The sequence below is a fragment of the Lactuca sativa genome, chromosome 9 (genome assembly GCF_002870075.4).
Source record: "Lactuca sativa cultivar Salinas chromosome 9, Lsat_Salinas_v11, whole genome shotgun sequence".
NCBI classification, from domain to species: Eukaryota; Viridiplantae; Streptophyta; class Magnoliopsida; order Asterales; family Asteraceae; genus Lactuca; species Lactuca sativa.
In genome coordinates, this window is record NC_056631.2 from 199,045,654 (window position 1) to 199,063,195 (window position 17,542).

Genomic DNA, 17,542 nt, shown 5'->3' on the forward strand with positions numbered 1-17,542 from the left:
GGCAGAAATCCTCAGACTAAGGCATCACAAATCAGGCCACCCTAGTCCTAATATATGAATCACCTAGCCTACTCTCTAGCGTGCATCATATCACGTAAAATATCTCATAACACAAAATGAAGGTATTTTCGGAAATCACTGCTCGGCTCTGGATGATTGTACACACTGCTCCGGCTCGAATTCTCTTAGGCTCTTGCTCATTTTAGAAAAATTTATCCCTTTTTGAAAATCCTTCTCAAATCCTCAGTTTAAGTCCAAACACACCCGAGGGTGTATCCGAATCCCTCAAACCAAGGCTATGATACCAACTTGTAACAACGTAATTTTTCAACCAAAATTTTCATTTTTAACACAATAAAACTTGTATCATAATTCTCAAAACACTTATTTTTCAAATGTCAACAAAAGGAAATACAATCCCATAATCATAAAACAATCTCCTGTCGATGTGTACAAGCATGCCGGTGCCTTGCCGCGATCCTCAGAACTAGCTGAAACAAATAACACATAACACGGTAAGCATAAAAGCTTAGTGAGGTCCCCAAAATACCACACACAACACATTAGGAGGCTATAACTCAATAAGACCCTCTAGTCGATGTGTCTCAGTGGGACCCTCTGGTCCCACAACTCATATGGAGCCTCCGGTCCCTCAACTCAGCATCACAATATAATACTCATAAAGCATAACACAAGTAAATAGCAGGATATCTCATTACATAGTTCATACACGTAAGACCCTCAAGTTAAACATAAGGTTTACCACACAAGGTAAGTATAGTGAGAAGACTCACCTCGTAAGCTAGTGAATGAAAATCTCGTAATCGGGATCGTGATCTCTACTCTCGGGTATAGCTCCTGCCTAACACATAATAATTATTCCTAATTAATATTAGCCCTCAGAAAGTTGGACTAATCCCTTCCTATAATCTCACAGAAGGGGAAAAGACCAATTTACCCCTCCAGTGGTCCAAGTGTCCACATGTTGACCAATCCCAAAAAGTCAACGAAAGATAACTCAAGTCAACGGCCCAACATTGACCAGACTCGTCGAGTGCACTCGGGTGACTCGTTGAGTCCATGCATGTCCTCTAAATCCTCATAAGGCCTCACTCGACTTGTCGAGTTAACCTTTTACTCGACGGGTTACCACTGGTCACGAATCGCGGGGCAACCCGATCCGACTCGTCGAGTCCTCCCATGAACTCGGCGAGTTTCCTCCACGACAATACTCATTTGACCTTCTGAGGTCAGATCTGCTTCTCTAACTTATAGATCTGGCCTTCTAGCACTCAAAAGTCACGTAAAGCTTCAATCTTTATGTCCATGCATCACATATCTAGCTCTTTTTGCTAAAATAACCCTTATAATGGTGTCTTAGGCTCAATACTCTCATGTGACTTCATAAAGCTAGGTTGTTGGGACTCTCTGGACCTCTCAAGGTTCAGATCTAATGTCTAAGTCACAAAAGGGACTCCACAACTCCATATTTCAACTAAAGAGGGGCAAAGAAATCCTAGATTCATGAGATCTACTAAACAAACGAGAATGAGCCTGAAATCATACCTCAAACAGCAACCTTTGAAGAAATGATAGCGGATTCGATTCCCTCAAGTCAGCTTAGCTTGAATCCCCTTTCTCCTCCCTTGCAAGAATGCACAAAAGTAATGAAATTAGCTCTCTCTCTCTCTCTCTCTATGCTCTCTGGATCAGTTAGGGTTTCTCCAGGTTATGTGTGGCCGCAAGTGAAGGCCATAAATGCCTTTAAATAGGGCTCAGTCCCAAAAATTTAGGGTTTCTGCCAAGAACGCGGACTCGTCGAGTCCATTCATTAATCCGAGTCATCAATCGCGATCATACTCGACGAGTTTAGGCATCAACTCGTTGAGTCCCTCTTCTTAACTCAAAATAAATACTTAAGTTATGATACTTGGAATCCGGATGTTACAATATGTATCGGTTTGGTTTTCCAAACTTTCTTTGGTTGTTTTTTGTTGTTTCCAATTTATTTTAGTAGCTATGAGATTATACCTTGTGGCTATTGGCTATATAGTTAATTAATATACTCATCACTTTTTCGAGAGTATAACGATGTCCATGCATTTCGGCTGTATTTATCTGATAACACAAATGCACTAAATCAACTGGTATGCCTCATCCACCATTTCATTTGGAATCTTGAAATGAATGTTCCCAATATATTTGTCATTTGGCTATAATCTAAGTTCAACTAACTCGATCTAGAACTTTTTGTACATTGGATTGTGAATACCTCTATATACTAATTTCTTATATATTTGTTGAATACTCTTATCCAAGAAGCCAGGGAAATTATATCAGTCCTTTGTGCATACAAGAGTTATGTCAAAGCATTCCCTATGGTTTAATGAAGAAAATTCTTGAAAAGTTTTTTTTTATAATAACTCTATATAATGCAAAATTTTATTGCCAGCTTCCAGATTCTATGAAGCAAAGCCATACTGATTTGTATCTAGAAACTTATCAGGTAGTGGACATGGAAATGAGTCGGCTTCGTGAGATACAAAGATGGCAAGTATCATCTGCAACTAAAGTATGTGCCTTGACTCTCTCATTTTCCAATATTTCCCCTATTATTCCATTGTAACTCATCTTTTATCAGTTTCCAATATTTCCATTATTATTCTGTAAACGTAAATATATTTGGAAAATATTATGTTGTGCATTATATTCCTTGGAATGATTTGCCATTGTCAATTATCAATTTAGGCCCTGTAATTAAGGCATAAGTTTAGTCTTGTAAATGTGTATTTCCTTTTTTACCCTTGTATCTCTTTTATATAAATATTCATAATAAAGAGACAGAAAGACACACTGGGTTTTTTCAACCTTCTTCCCCAATTTCTCCCGTGTTCTAGTTTGTGTTGTTTGCTATCTTTCTACACAGTCTTTCATGGTATCAGAGCTTACCATGGACTCTGAATCTTCCATGACTACCGATTCTGGTTCATCCTCCATGATCAAATCACATTCTCTCCTAATCTTCTATAACCCTAACTCCATCGTGGCTCATACTCATCTTACCAAAGATAATTATGTAAACTGGAGTACACTTTTCAAAACTCTTCTTCGTGCTTACCAGGTATTGTTTGTCATTGATCCTACCCCACCTCCTAAAATCCTTGCCGATGGCAAAAACAACCCAGATCATGAAACATGGCATAAGGCTACAGATTTGATCTGTTGTTGGATAAAAGGAATTGTTACCCCAACAATTCAACCGTACTTGAACTCATGTGATACAGTCCCAGCAGCGTGGAGTGTCTTGGCTAAACGATTTGGCTTCACATCAACAATCCAAATTGAAAACCTACAAGATCGTCTTCACAATATCAAGAAACCAACGGACCTCTCTGTATCAGACTATCTTCTCGAAGCCAAAACCATATCTGACTCACTGACCGTTGCAGGAAAACCACTTGAAGACTCAGAACTCATTCAACGTATCCTTGGTGGTCTTGGTGCCGAATTCAAAGAATTTCTCACATCTACCGCTTCATCTCATGTAAGACAATCCCTTAAACTTGAGGAATTGACAGAATTACTTCTTAAAGAGGAGATGTTGCAACAAAAGTTTGCAATCCCAATTGAGCAATCCACAGCCCTAGCTACTACCAAAACCTCTCCCGATCAATCTAACCTATCTCCACGTTCAAACAACAACAATGGAAATCGGGGTGGCCGAGGTCGTGGTAATAACAACACAGGTAGAGGTGGAAATCAAGGCAGAGGTAATTGGGGGAGTCAACAGTGGAACTACAATTACAATTGTAATAACAGAGGTGGTCGTGGCAGTAGTCGTACAAGAGGACCATTTAGAGGAGGAAACTTCGATGGTAGGGGAATTCTACCTACACCCACTCATATGGGTCAATTTTTTGACCCGGATACTATATGCCAACTGTGTTACCAATATGGACATAATGCCAGAGTATGCACATAGCGGAACATTGCAGCTTACTTCTCCCAATCTGAACCGTATGTCTTGGAATCGGGTGCAACAAACCACATGACATCAGACCCCTCCAACCTAACTGAGTATTCGTCATATACAGGTAAAAATTCAGTGATTTTTGGTAATGGCACAAGCTTGCCTATTTCTCGAGTTGGTAAATTTTCTATTCATCATAAAAATCGATCTTTTCAACTGAACAATGTTCTTTTTATTCCGAAGTTGCACAAACCTCTATTATCCATTCGTCAATTCTCTAAGGATAATAATTGTTTCTTTGAACTTGACTCGTGTGGTTTTCGTGTTAAGGACATTCAGACACGGAAGACTTTTCTTTCTGGCAATAGCAGTGGAGGTCTTTATCAAATGTCATTTAATCCAAACACATCTCATAACTCAGTTGCTCTCTTAGGCGAACGGTCAACTCCTAATACTTTACATGATCGTTTAGAACATCCTTCTCCTAATATTCTTAGAGTTCTTTGCAGCAAGTTTAAGTTACCAATAAATGGCAAATTTCCAGAAAAACAGTGTTGCCATGTTTGTCCTATGGGAAAATCATCCAAATTAGCATTTGTTCCTAGAAATTTGAATGCTTTACATCCTCTTGACATGCTTCACCTTGATGTTTGGGGCCCTGCCCCGGTTTATTCTATGAATGGTCATCGTTTTTATTTATCTATAGTTGATGATTTCTCTCGTTATGTGTGGATTTTCCCCTTATTTCATAAGTCTAATGTTACTGATGTCTTTTCTACCTTCAAAACTCAAATTGAAAATCAATTATCTCGGAAAATTGCAGCAGTACATTCTGTTGAAGCAGTCCAAAACTGATGTTGGTGGTGAATTCACTAGTCGTCATTTTACAGCTTTTTTATCCAAATATGGAATTAAACATCAACTCACCTGTCCCTACACACCACAGCAAAACGGTGTCGTAGAACGAAAACATAGACACATTGTTCAAATGGGTCTATGTCTTATGGCAAAATCAAACACACCTTTTAAGTTTTGGCTCGAAGCCTTTAATATTGTTGTGTACCTAATAAACAGATTGCCCATGCGTCAACTCAATTATCTCTCTCCTTATCAAAAACTTCTATTGCGTGATCCTGACTATCGTTTTCTTAAAGTATTTGGTTGTTCTTGTTTCCCGTACATTCAATCATACAATTCTCACAAGCTTATGCCAAAATCATTTCACTATATTTTTCTTGGTTATGATAATTCTCGTAAAGGTTATCGATGCTTGGATTTAAAGAATGGTCGAGTTTACATTTCTCGACATGTTGTTTTTGATGAGTTGGATTTTCCCTTGAGAAATAATATTGCAGGTTCTTCACTCGGGCAATCACAACCAAAAAATGTTGAGCATGTCGCAAACCAAAGTTCTGGAGACGTCTATTTGCAGCCAAACATTACCATAAATCAAAGAGAAGTCCAAAGGTCAACTGTTGGTCAACCACCATGCACTCCCAACCCTTTGTCACCACCCACTCCTGAAACTCCTACCAGACCCATCAAGAATCGAACTCATCATCAATACCCAATAGTTAATTCAAATAACCAAGTACGCTTTTCTCCTGGTGATGGTGATGTTACAGAATCTTCCATGGCCACCCCTATGGCTTTTCCTTCTTCACCCCCACTCTCTATGTTTCTTCACCTACCAGTCCTGTACTTTCAGAACCGGCCACTCCATCCCTTGAAAGTCTAGATGATTTAAATCCAGTTCTCAAGGTTAAATCTTTAGCTGATATTTATTGATCAACAACACCACACTCACTCCCACATGGTCTGATGGCAACTAAATCTGATGACTTATTTTATGAACCTCGGACTTTTAAACAAGCCTCCAAGTTCCCTCATTGGCAATGTGCAATGCAAGAGGAAATCACGGCCTTACACAAAAACAACACATGGCATCTAGTTCCGCCTCAACAAGAAATGAATGTTGTTGGATGTAGATGGATATTTAAAGTCAAACGCAAATCAGATGGGTCTCTTGAACGCCACAAAGCTCGTTTGGTGGCACAAGGGTTCACCTAACAAGAAGGTCTTGATTATGCAGAGACATTCAGTCCGGTGGTTAAACCATCAACCATACATACTGTTCTTTCAATCGCTCATGCTAAAAAGTGGGATATCAAACAACTGGATGTCAGAAATGCCTTTCTTAATTGCATACTTCATTAAGACGTTTACATGAAACAGCCACCAGGTTTTGTTTCTAAGTCCTTTCCTAATCATGTGTGCAAGCTAGATCGTGCACTCTATGGTCTTAAGCAAAGTCCTCGGGCATGGTTTCAACGTCTTCATGACTTTCTTTTACGTTTGGGCTTCTTTAATAGTCAATCTGATTCACCTCTCTTCATTAGACACACTAAAGAGGCTACTACAGTTCTTCTAGTCTATGTTGATGACATAATTGTCACAGGATCATCTCCTTCGATGGTGGCTAGTGTGATTGATGCCATTTGTCAGACTTTTGACAGTCCTCGTCTTGGTGACTTACACTACTTTCTTGGCATAGAAGCCACACGTAATGCTCATACTTTACAGCTACGACAAACCAGATATGCTTTGGATCTTGTGGAAAGGTTCAACATGACTGGTTGCAAGCCAGCCACCACTCCCAGTGCTCCTAATTTCCGACTTCCATTACATGATTGTGATATTCTTTCAGATGCTACCGAGTATCGTAGCATGGTTGGTGGATTACAATATCTTACACTAACCAGGCCAGACATCGCATTTTCAGTCAATCAAGTTTGCCAATCCATGCACCAACCTCGCACTTCTCATCTGCACGCTGCTAAACGCATCCTAAGGTTTATTAAAGGCACAATACAAGAGGGGTTATCCTTCTACCCTTCAAACGCTTTTGACATTCGCGCTTACTATGATTCTAATTGGGCAGGGGACCCTAATGATCGCAGGTCTACGATAGGTGCTTGCATATATATTGGTCCAAATCTCGTCTCTTGGACTGCCAAGAAACAATCAACAGTTTCACGGTCAAGAAGTGAAGCTGGATATCATGCACTAGCAACTACTACTGCACAACTTCGGTGGTTTTCCTATTTGTTTCGTGAGCTGAATATGTTTCTTCATCCTCCCTCTCTCTTTTGTGACAATCTATCAGCATTACATATGGCACGTAATCCAGTCTTCCATGCCCACACTCGCCATATTGAGATCGACTATCATTTCATACGGGAATTGGTTACTCGTGGTTTTTTAACTCTACACTACATTTCAACAGATGATTAGTTAGCGGATTTGTTCACAAAGGGTCTGCCTAAAGTTAGATACAATTCCTTATCAGTTAAGTTGCGTCTTCCATACGGACGTCTTACTTGAGGGGGGGTGTAAACGTAAATATATTTGGAAAATATTATGTTGTGCATTATATTCCTTGGAATGATTTGCCATTGTCAATTATCAATTTAGGCCCTATAATTAAGGCATAAGTTTAGTCTTGTAAATGTGTATTTCCTTTTTTACCCTTGTATCTCTTTTATATAAATATTCATAATAAAGAGACAGAAAGACATGCTGGGTTTTTTCAACCTTCTTCCCCAATTTCTCCCCTGTTCAAGTTTGTGTTGTTTGTTGTCTTTCTACACAGTCTTTCATATTCCACTATAACTCATCTTTGGTCCATGTTGAAATTACTTGATGTTTTGGTTCAACTAGATCATCTAAAAAAATGCAAAAGCCAACATACCTAATGATTTATCTTTGTAGAAAAGATAATCTTTGTATTTATCATTTATCATGCTACTCCAACAATTATGAATAAAGTTCACTGAAATCGTTTTGCTATCTAGTGGCAATATGAGGAAACCAAGTGGACTTTTTCGGAATAATAGCTCTGAGATTCCTGCAAATGGTTTGAAACAATTGGGAACCTTTTTCTACAAGCTTAGTTTCTTCCCTCACATACTAGACTATTTTGGTTAGCTATTTGTATTCTAAGGAATCACTTTTTTTTTCGTTTGATTATTGATATCATTGCTAAGTAACCTTTTTCTTTTTAGCATTTCAATTGTTGTTGCAACGTTGACAAATCTTGGTTTCTTATGGTTTAGATAATTTTATTTAGAATCTTCTCGTGTCATTCAAGTAAGCCTTAAAATTCAGTAATAAATATATATCAGCACGACTGTTTACTGACCTGATCTGCAACATTGAAGCCTTAAATCCAGGTGGCGATTGTTGTTGGTGGACAAAATTTCTTTTGTGGTGACACATGGGTAACATCAAATGGTCCTGATAGAACTTCTACTTATCAAATTAGGTAATGCACATGTACTTTAAATAAATGTGAAGTATATTTCAAAGGGTTAATTTGGTAATTATCTTTTCATATATGAACAGTATGATGGCAACTGTGATAAATTCCATTATACTCCGATCAACATTAGGAAAATTAGGTGTTGAGGCACGTCTACAATCATCATGGTGTATACCATAAGTTTCTGAACCTTGTGATTTTCGGTGGGATTGGTGCTTGAAAGTATGTTGCCTAGAATCTTTAATCCATTTTTTAAAAACATTGTTAATTAATATATAATTTTTATTTTTACTTTTGTAGTCCATGCTGGTGTGGTAATTAAAGGTAGTTGCTTACATGGTATTTACAATTATGCCACTATTGAGAGTGAGTATAAGCACATTTCTTTTAGGGAGTTTGCTTCTAGAGGTGTGGCTTTAATGGACATGATGACTGTGACATTTTGGGAAGAAAATGGGATTCCTGGTTGTTATGTTTTATTATTATTATTATTATTATTATTATTATTTTATCTTTTTGACTTTTATGTTTAGTAAATATGTTGTTTTTTTATTTGATTTTTTATTTTTGTGGCAGTTGTTATGTTTGATCATGATGAGGTTGGAAATATGTCAAGAGCGTTATCTGGGAAACATATTCGTATGCTAATTAATGGAATTAAACGGAAGAGTTGGTTAAATATTGGCTTCATTAGAGGTGGTGGTGGCTTTGTAAATTACCCAGTCACATCCTTTGTGTAACGCCTGTGTTTCCGGGCTTTGCCATTTTTAGCAATGTAATAGTCTAGGTTAACTTTTGTAACCCGTTTTGAAATAATAGAAGTATATTATTTGAGTATTATGTGTTTTGTGCCTAATTGCTTAATTATGTGGTTTGATTAACTAAAAATAAAAATAAGCGTCAAAAGTAAAGTATGAGATAAGTCCGATATCTTTACATAAAGTTGTAGTGGTCGAAATGAGGTTTCCGAATATATAAGGAATGCCGAAATCCGAGTTATAATGAAGAAGTTATGATCTGTCGAAGTTTCGCGACAGAACCGGCACGACCCAGCGCGACGTAAATAGTGAATTTAAGGTAGATAGATAACTATCCTTAGTGATCTAAATGAGAATTGAAGATCTCATCGATAGTAGTGCAACGACGGAAAGATGGACGGAATCGGAGTTCAGATGAAGGAGTTATGAATTTCGAACGGAGTTTTCCTGTCCCGGCCTACTAAAGATAATATATAAGTAATATACTTATAATATATTAAAAATAAAGTCACAATTAGCCAATGGAGTCTAAACGAGTTTGTAGATCATAATCTCACCTTCGCGGCGATATAAAGAACGTCGAAAACGGAGTTTGTATGCGAAAGTTATGAATTTCTGAAGTTCGGGGCGCGAAACCCCAAAACTGTCAGAGACCACGACGTGGCAAGTGTCCTGTCACCTCCGGAAGGCCCCCAGATGCAACTTGGGATGATGCATGCAGTGACGACCAAGCCCACGACGTGGAAAAAGGTTGCCACGACGTGGCAAGGGCCAAATTTGCCCTATAAATAGATTTGAAGGGCCAGCCGTTTAGGGTTGCTATTTTCTCTCTTCTCTCTCCCGTTTTACCTCGATTTGCATGCCAGAAGTACCCCGAAGCCCTGGTAATATCCCCGAGACCCGAAGCAAGTCCCGAGATCCCGAAGATCCCGAGAAGTGCGGTTCCCGAGTCGAAGCTCTACCCGCGAGAAGTTCGATTTTTGTAGAGATCTTCCAGATCTGCTGAGGATTACTACTTCTGCAAGTCGTAGTGCTGTCCGATCATCTTCTGATCAAGTGAGTGTGTACTACCTTTCATAAACACGATAATAATACAAGTGCGGTTTGAGTGTATTAAGTAAATTGTGGTTTATATGTGTGTGGGTGCAGTTACTTTCCTCTAACAAGTAACTATGAAGTATTTTATGCGATATACTTGCTAGGATATTCACTTTATTCCATCTCATAGATCTGAATTGCTTTCTATGAAATACGTGTTATGTGGTATGCCTCATCTGTTATATGGAATATATATATTGAATGAAAATGATATATAGGTTTTAAACTATGTATGAAAATATATTCTTATCTACTAATATGTTGGGTAGAACATGAGTAGATAGTTGGTGTGTAATAAACAGATGAGAGGCCTCGATGTTGTTGTTGTTGTTGATCTAGTTATTCAGCGGAGTATGGATAACGACCACGGACTCTTTCTCGCCAGTCCAGTGGAACGCTAGCAGGTTCATAACCTATAGGTGTTGTGAACGATGTGTTCACCGGTGTACTCTATCCCCCTCATGGTTACCTTTAGGATATCTATTGTTGAGGAAACCCCTTAGCAGTGATGTCCGTCCCGATGAAAATCCTAGATTAGGTCCCTTGAGATAGTTTTTGTTTTAGGGACATAAAGTGAGGATAACGGGAATGGGTAATCGGGATAGTGATTGGTTGGTGAAATTAAATATAACTTATTTATTGTGGGTTGAAAACCCTATATGCTCACCAGGCTCCCAAGCCTGACCCACTCAGTTTTATTTGTATTACAGGAAGTGGCACAAGGGCGTAAGATGGATGGATCATCTTGTTGTTTTGTTTACAAGTCTGTATATGTATATATTTGTTGAATGACTTGTAATGTTTATCGTTTATGCTTTATGGTCTGTATCGGAACATGACATCCCGAGTTTTGATTATATAATGAAATGCATCTCTTGATGAAATGCTTTGATAAATATTATTTTATCATGTTTTGTTTTGGGAACAAATTCCGCAACTCTTTCAAATCAAAAGGATTTACTCTGAAATTATTTAAAAGCATAAATGAAAATCGGTCTTTTCTGACCGAGATTTTGGGGATGTCACAGTTGGTATCAGAGCATTAGTTTAGGCGAACTAGGAATTTGTAGGATTTCTAGACTTAAACTTAGAATGCTAAGTGGAATGTTGAGATGTGTGTCTGTTGGATTTTGGACACAAGCACTAGCTTATTTCTAGGAAAGTTGCCTAAAATGCTTTTATGTGCTAAATGTTATATGTTGCCATATATGATATTATTTGTTCGGATCTACGGTCTGTTGCTGACCGGATCTGGAAACCTTATGTGTGTAGGATTCTAAGCGTATGCCTACATTATTAGAACTAGCATGTAAACGTTTCGGAGTAATAAGGAAGATTTGAATATGTATCGTGAATGAGGATCTAATTTCACCTTATTCGGTGTGTAGATCAAAAATGGTGAGTACAAGGAGTGGCGTTGGAAACGCGGATGAAAACAGGAATCAACCGCCAGTGATTGAACAAATACCTGTTGTAGCAGCAGCACTAGAACCAATAACAATGGCTGCGGTGCAAGCCATGATTCGGGCTATGCTAGCCGAACAAAGGGATGAGATGCGACAGATGTTGCATGATAATAGGGACGAACCTATCATACCTATTGAGGAACCCGAATTGATTCCCGAGCAATCGGAGGAAGGGAACAATAGTCGCATTATGAGTCAAGTTGGGACTCAAGGAGAACGAAGGAACGATCCGGAAAGGGGAAACAACAAGGATGGGCGAATGTACAAGAACTTCTTGGGCGCCAAGCCGCCAAGTCTTTCTGGGAGCCCAAAGCCTGTTGAGATAATGGATTGGATCTCCGAAATGGAGATGGTATTTGAAAGTTGCGACTGTAGCAACAAACAGAAGACCGTCTTTGCAGTTAGACAACTGAAGACTGGAGTCTTGAGTTGGTGGAAGTTGTTGGCAGATACTATGCCACGAGGAGAAGCCCTGAAAATGTCATGGGAGGAGTTCTTGGAACAACTAAGGGTGCAGTATTGTTCAGAGATAGATCTGATTGATCTAAACAATGAGTTCCAAAACTTGAAGAAGGGGAAGATGAGCATAGATGACTATACTACTGCATTTACTGAGAAGATGAAGTTGTTTCCGTACCTAGAGCCAACGGAACTCTCCAAGATTGAGAGGTTTGCTAATGGACTGCCTGCCGACTTTGGTCCGACAGTCAAAATGGCAACCACTCTGAAAACTGTTGTTCGTGCAGCTAAGAATGTGGAGGCCCAGCAGAAGGAAAAGGGTCTGGAAAGAATAGATGTTGGTGAAAAGAGGAAGTTCGATGGAACTTCAGGGTCCAACAAGAAAAACAAGTTCTCGAAGTCTGGTTCGAGGGGAGGTGGAGGTGAAGCGAAATGGTGCGACAAATGTAAGAAGAAGCATCATGGAAAATGTGAGGTGGCGAAGACATGCTACAAGTGTGGAAAGCCAGGGCACTATGCCAATGAGTGTACCCTTACAAAGAAAGTTTGCTATGGTTGTGGTGAGGAGGGTCATATGTCGAGAGACTGACCGAAGAAGAAGGAGGCAGCTAGACCCAACATTCCGCCAAAGCCAAAGGCGAGAGCATTCCAGATGACACTGGAAGCTGCTAAAGATGAAGCCGATGTCGCAGGTACCTTTCTCGTTAACGAATTGCCTGCCCAAATTTTATTTGATTCTGGAGCCAACTACTCCTTTATATCGCATGAATTTGGTAGAAAGCTAGCTTTGCCTGTTGTTAGACTAGATAATGCCTTATTAGTCTAAGTTGCTAGTGGCAAGTTTGTACCTGTTAGCTATCGCATGAAAAACATCTTAATTGATCTGAATGGGAATAAGTTCCACGAGGAATTATTGCCTATCGAACTTAATGGTTTCGTCATCGTATTGGGAATGGATTGGCTTAGCGCCAACGACGCCGAAATTTTATGCAAGAAGAAAATAGTCAAAGTAAACCCGCCTGGGAAAGATTCGTTTATGGTGTATGGAGATAAACGCAGAGTGAATTCTGGAATCATTTCATTGATGAAAGCCAGAAAATGTTTGACCAAGGGGTGTACATCATATTTAGCATTCGTGATTGATGCTAAGAAGGAAAAGAAGGTGATGCAGAATATTCCAGTGGTGTGTGATTATCCGGAAGTATTTCCCGAAGATCTTCCTGGATTACCGCCTGATCGACAAGTGGAATTCCGTATTGACTTGTTGCCAGGAACGACGCCAATTGCAAAAGCACCTTATCGATTAGCACCGACGGAGATGAAGGAGCTAATGATGCAACTTCAGGAGTTATTGGACAACGGTTTCATTAGACCTAGTTCATCACCCTGGGGAGCTCCGGTGTTATTCGTGAAGAAGAAAGATGGAAGTATGAGAATGTGCATTGATTACCGAGAGCTGAACAAGGAAACAATAAAGAATAGATATTTGTTGCCGATGATTGATGACCTGTTTGATCAATTGCAAGGTTCGAGCTATTTCTCGAAGATCGATCTAAGGTCAGGATATCATCAGCTAAAAGTAAGAGAGCAAGATATCGAGAAGACTGCATTCAGAACTAGATATGGACACTATGAGTTTTTGGTTATGTCGTTTGGACTAACCAATGCTCCAGCAGCATTCATGGATTTAATGAATAGGGTTTGTAATCCTTTTCTTGATAAATCCGTGATAGTGTTCATAGATGACATTCTGATTTACTCGAAAAGCCAGGAGGAGCATGGCAGACACTTGCGAGAAGTGTTGGAAGTTTTGAAGAAGGAGAAGTTGTATGCAAAGTTCTCCAAATGTGATTTTTGGATTCGTGAAGTCCAATTCTTGGGTCACATGGTCAACCAAGAAGGGATAATGGTTGATCCAGCAAAGATTGAAGCTGTAACGAAGTGGGAACAACCGAAAAGTCCCACGGAGATCCGAAGCTTTTTAGGATTAGTCGGGTATTACCGAAGGTTTATCCAAGGATTTTCTTCGATTGCTACTCCGTTGACAGCTTTGACCCACAAAGGAGCTACTTATGCTTGGGGTGAGAAGCATAAGGAAGCATTTGAGAAGCTAAAGGAGAAGCTATGCGAGGCACCGATACTTTCTCTACCCGATGGAGTTGAAGACTTCGCTGTCTATAGCGATGCATCTGGTGTTGGATTGAGTTGTGTTTTGACCCAAAGAGAAAAGGTGATAGCATATGCATCTCGACAGCTGAAAGAGCATGAAAAGAATTACCCGACTCATGATTTGGAGTTGGTAGCGGTAGTTTTCGCTCTGAAAATATGGAGGCATTACCTCTATGGCACGAAGTGCAAACTTTTCACTGATCATAAGAGTCTCCAATATCTCTTTAATCAGAAGGAATTGAATATGAGGCAACGACGCTGGCTGGAATTACTTAAAGACTATGACTGTGAGATACTTTACCACCCCGGTAAAGCTAATGTTGTTGCTGATGCTCTCAGTCGGAAAGTCAATCTTGAAAGGAAAAGGCCAAGAGCGTTGAGAATTGAAGTTGTCTCGACTATTTTGGAAAGTATAAAGAAAGCTCAGAGCGAAGCTTCTGAGAAGAATGACAGAAAGGAGGAACGTTTGGGCAAAACGTTGGTGTTCGGTGTAAACAGTCACGGACTGAAGGTGTTCCAAGATCGGATTTGGATACCTAAGACAGGAGGAGTCAGAGATCTTCTGATGGAAGAAGCTCACAAAACCATGTACTCGATTCATCCCGGTAGCACTAAAATGTATAGGGACCTGAAACCCTACTACTGGTAGCCGACAATGAAGCTTGATGTTGCAAAGTATGTGGCCGAGTGTGCGACTTGTGCGAGAGTCAAGACACAACATCAGAAACCGTACGGGAGTTTAGAACCTTTGCCTGTGCCTATGGGTAAGTGGGAAGACATTGCTATGGATTTTGTCACTAAACTGCCCAGAACAAAGAATGGTCACGACATGATTTGGGTGGTCGTTGATCGATTCACTAAGAGTGCGCATTTCATAGCAGCCAAGGAGAAATGGTCTATGGAAAAGCTTGCGAATTCTTACGTGAAGGAAATTGTGAGGCTTCACGGTGTTCCGTTAACGATTGTATCGGATCGTGATAGCCGTTTCACCTCAAGGTTTTGGAAAAGTCTACAAGAGGAAATGGGTACCAAGTTGTGTTTAAGGATAGCTTACCATCCGCAGACTGATGGTCAGAGCGAACGAACGATACAAACGCTTGAAGAAATGCTGAGAGCATGTACTCTGAAATTCCTAGGTAATTGGGATGAACATTTACCATTGGTAGAATTTTCCTATAATAATAGTTTCCACTCGAGCATTAAGATGGCACCGTACCAAGCTTTGTATGGACAGAAGTGTCGTACGCCGTCTTGTTGGCTTGAGGCTGGGGAAAAGCAGTTTATGGGACCGGAGATGGTTAATCAAACTGCTGAAAAGTTGAAAATAATTAGGGAAAGAATGTTAGCAGCTCAGGATCGTCAAAAGAGCTATGCTGACAAGAAGCGAAGACCGATGACTTTTGAGGTTGGGGATTCGGTTTTGCTTAAGGTCTCGCCGTGGAAGGGACTTATAAGATTTGGTAAAAGGGGAAAGTTGAGTCCAAGGTTTATTGGACCGTTTAAAGTTCTTCAGAGGATTGGGAACCAAGCTTACAAGTTCGAACTACCAGAAGAACTAAATGGAATTCATAACACTTTTCATGTGTGTTATTTGAGGAAGTTCACAGGAGAAGTTCCCGACATAATTCCAATCTCTGAATTGAGAATTGATGAGAACAAAAGGTTGATTGAAGAACCAGATGCAATTGTTGACCGAAAGACTAAGAAACTGCGACGCAAGATGGTTGGGTTAGTGCTTGTCCGATGGAAACACACGAATGGGCCGAATCTCACCTGGGAGACGGAGAGTGACATGATGGGTCGTTATCTGCATTTGTTTGTTGATGTGTGATTCCGGGGACGGAATCATTCTAAGGTGGAGAGAATTGTAACGCCTGTGTTTCCGGGCTTGCCATTTTTAGCAATGTAATAGTCTAGGTTAACTTTTGTAACCCGTTTTGAAATAATAGAAGTATATTATTTGAGTATTATGTGTTTTGTGCCTAATTGCTTAATTATGTGGTTTGATTAATTAAGAATAAAAATAAGCGTCAAAAGTAAAGTATGAGATAATTCCGATATCTTTACATAAAGTTGTAGTGGTCGAAATGAGGTTTCCGAATATATATAAGGAATGCCGAAATCCGAGTTATAACGAAGAAGTTATAATCTGTCGAAGTTTCGCGACAGAACCGGCACGACCCAGCGCGACGTAAATAGTGAATTTAAGGTAGATAGATAACTATCCTTAGTGATCTAAATGAGAATTGAAGATCTCATCGATAGTAGTGCAACGACGGAAAGACGGACGGAATCGGAGTTCAGATGAAGGAGTTATGAATTTTGAACGGAGTTTTCCTATCCCGGCCTACTAAAGATCATATATAAGTAATATACTTATAATATATTAAACATAAAGTCACAATTAGCCAATGGAGTCTAAACGAGAGTTGTAGAGCATAATCTCACCTTCGCGGCGATATAAAGAACGTCGAAAACGGAGTTCGTATGCGAAAGTTATAAATTTCTGAAGTTCGGGGCGCGAAACCCCAAAACTGTCAGAGACCACGACGTGGCAAGCAGTGCCATGACGTGGCAAGTGTCCTGTCACCTCCGGAAGGCCCCCAGATGCAACTTGGGATGACACATGCAGTGACGACCAAGCCCACGACGTGGAAAAAGGTTGCCACGACGTGGCAAGGGCCAAATTTGCCCTATAAATAGATTTGAAGGGCCAGCCGTTTAGGGTTGCTATTTTCTCTCTTCTCTCTCCCGTTTTACCTCGATTTGCGTGCCAGAAGTACCCCGAAGCCCCGGTAATATCCCCGAGACCCGAAGCAAGTCCCGAGATCCCGAAGATCCCGAGAAGTGCGGTTCCTGAGTCGAAGCTCTGCCCGCGAGAAGTTCGATTTTTGTAGAGATCTTCCAGATCTGCTGAGGATTACTACTTCTTCAAGTCGTAGTGCTGTCCGATCATCTTCTGATCAAGTGAGTGTATACTACCTTTCATAAACACGATAATAATACAAGTGCGGTTTGAGTGTATTAAGTAAATTGTGGTTTATATGTGTGTGGGTGCAGTTACTTTCCTCTAACAAGTAACTATGAAGTATTTTATGCGATATACTTGCTATGTGTATATTTTGTGATTGTATGCGTGAATGGATATTCACTTTATTCCATCTCATAGATCTGAATTGCTTACTATGAAATACGTGTTATGTGGTATGCCTCATTTGTTATATGGAATATATATTGAATGAAAATGATATATAGGTTTTAAACTATGTATGAAAATATATTCTTATCTACTAATATGTTG